The 2,869-nt window shown below is 41.2% G+C and overlaps 1 pseudogene; it reads right to left on the minus strand.

The window, feature by feature from the left end:
• Window positions 1–1,448: 1,448 nt before the first annotated feature.
• Window positions 1,449–2,505, minus strand: LOC111544751 (annotated as a pseudogene).
• Window positions 2,506–2,869: the final 364 nt, after the last annotated feature.

The raw sequence follows: 2,869 nt of genomic DNA on the forward strand, positions 1-2,869 counted from the left end.
AAATAATGCCACACATCTACAACCATCTGATATTTGACAAACCTGAGAAAAACAAGAAATGGGGAAAGGATTCCCTATTTAATAAATGGTGCTGGGTAAATTGGCTAGCCATAAGTAGAAAGCTGAAACTGGATCCTTTCCTTACTCCTTATACGAAGATTAATTCAAGATGGATTAGAGACTTAAATGTTAGACCTAATACCATAAAAACCCTAGAAGAAAATCTAGGTAGTACCATTCAGGACATAGGCACGGGCAAGGACTTCATGTCTAAAACACCAAAAGCAACGGCAGCAAAAGCCAAAATTGACAAATGGGATCTCATTAAACTAAAGAGCTTCTGCACAGCAAAAGAAACTACCATCAGAGTGAACAGGCAACCTACAGAATGGGAGAAAATTTTTGCAATCTACTCATCTGACAAAGGGCTCATTTCCAGAATCTACAAAGAACTCAAACAAATATACAAGAAAAAAACAAACAACCCCATCCAAAAGTGGGGAAAGGATATGAACAGACATTTCTCAAAAGAAGACATTCATACAGCCAACAGACACATGAAAAAATGCTCATCATCACTGGCCATCAGAGAAATGCAAATCAAAACCACAATGAGATACCATCTCACACCAGTTAGAATGGCAATCATTAAAAAATCAGGAAACAACAGGTGTTGGAGGGGATGTGGAGAAATAGGAACACTTTTACACTGTTGGTGGGATTGTAAACTAGTTCAACCATTATGGAAAACAGTATGGCGATTCCTCAAGGACCTAGAACTAGATGTACCATATGACCCAGCCATCCCACTACTGGGTATATACCCAAAGGATTATAAATTATGCTACTACAAAGACACATGCACACGTATGTTTATTGCGGCACTATTCACAATAGCAAAGACTTGGAATCAACCCAAATGTCCATCAGTGACAGACTGGATTAAGAAAATGTGGCACATATACACCATGGAATACTATGCAGCCATAAAAAAGGATGAGTTTGCGTCCTTTGTAGAGACATGGATGCAGCTGGAAACCATCATTCTTAGCAAATTATCACAAGAAGAGAAAACCAAACACCGCATGTTCTCACTCATAGGTGGGAACTGAACAATGAGCTCACTTGGACTCGGGAAGGGGAACATCACACACTGGGGCCTATCATGGGGAGGGGGGAGGGGGGAGGGATTGCATTGGGGAGTTATACCTGATATAAATGATGAATTGATGGGTGCTGACGAGTTGATGGGTGCAGCACACCAACATGGCACATGTATACATATGTAACCTGCACGTTATGCACATGTACCCTAGAACTTAAAGTATAATAAAAAAAAAAATAAATAAAAAAATAAAAAAAATAAAACATGTCTTCTCTGTACAGCTAGGCCCTGCCACCACTGTGCTTGGCTGAGTTCACAAAAATGTTATAACCTATAGCTTCCCTGTCACTTCTCTGGCTTTCCTCTCCTGCTAAGCTTTGTTTCCTAATTAAAATCTTCTGCCACTGCCATAGCTACTGCTGTTACTGGAACTGCCATAGCTACCTAGGTTTAGTGGTTTGGCAAAGTATTGGCCTCCACCATCATAGGGGCCAGAGCTTCTATCTCTAAAGTTTCCTCCCATCAGGGTCCAAAATTTGAAGACTGATTGTTGTAATTGCCAAAATCATTGTAGCTTCCACCACCTCCAAAATTGCTTCCATCATTACCAAATCCGTTATAGCCATCCCCACTGCCACCATATCCACGACCACCACCATGGCTGCCACCAAAGCCACCACGACCGCTGAAGTTCCTCCATGAGGCTGTCATTCCCAGCGAAACCACCTCCACGACCACAACCAAAGCTTCCAGAATCACTTCGACCTCTTTGGCTGGAAGAAGCACTAAGCCATCTCCTGCTTTGACCGGGCTTTCCTAACTTCACAATTGTGGCCATTCACAGTATGGTATTTCTGAACGATAGCTTATCCACTGAATCATGGTCATCAATGGTTACAAAGTCAAAGCCCCTTTTCTTGCCATTGCCTCAGTCAGTCATGGTTTCAGTCACTTCAATTTTTCTACGCTGTTCAAAATCCTCTCTTAGGTGATGCTCTTCAGCATCTTCTTTAATACCAACAAATATCTTTTCCACAGTTAAATGGGTACCTGGTCTTTGAGAATCTCCTCTTAAGACAGCTCTCTTTGGTTCCACAACTTTCTATCCACCTTGTGTGGTCTTGCATTCATGGCTGCATCCACCTCCTCCACAGTGGTATAGTGGTATAGGTGGCAAACCTATACACAGTGGTATAGGTGGCAACCCCAGTGGTATAGGTGGCAAACCCAAAGCCCATGGCATGCTTGGTGTTTGGATCTCTCATTACCACATAGTCTGTGAGCGTTCCCCATTGCTCAAAATGGCTCCTCAGGCTCTCATCAGTAGTTTCAAAGCTCAACCCTGCAATGAAGAGTTTCCTCAGCTGTTTGGGCTCTTTAGGAGATTCTGACTTAGACATGACATCAGGGAGAAGAGAGACTTCAACGATGCTTCCTTGGCAGTGTCCACGGTCAGAAAGGAGCAAGTTGATGAACATATCTCAGCAATATTTCTTAATATTTGAAAAAGTTATGTGTTTTCGCAGATTATTTTTTCTTTCCTATTAAAAATTTCATTTAGAACTTTTTTTTCAAGTGTTTCTTTCAAACTAGTGCTGATTTTCAGTAAAACTATGGCTATTATCTCTACTTCAACAGGCAATGTTTTCACACATCACATTCTCAGAGTCTATATATTGATGACTTTTAAAGAAAATCTTTTAACTATCTCTTAAGAAAAACAATATTAAAACTGAGGTGACTGACCAGGCACAGAGGCTCATG

The sequence above is a fragment of the Piliocolobus tephrosceles genome, chromosome 2, assembly GCF_002776525.5.
Source record: "Piliocolobus tephrosceles isolate RC106 chromosome 2, ASM277652v3, whole genome shotgun sequence".
In the NCBI taxonomy this organism is placed as follows: Eukaryota; Metazoa; Chordata; class Mammalia; order Primates; family Cercopithecidae; genus Piliocolobus; species Piliocolobus tephrosceles.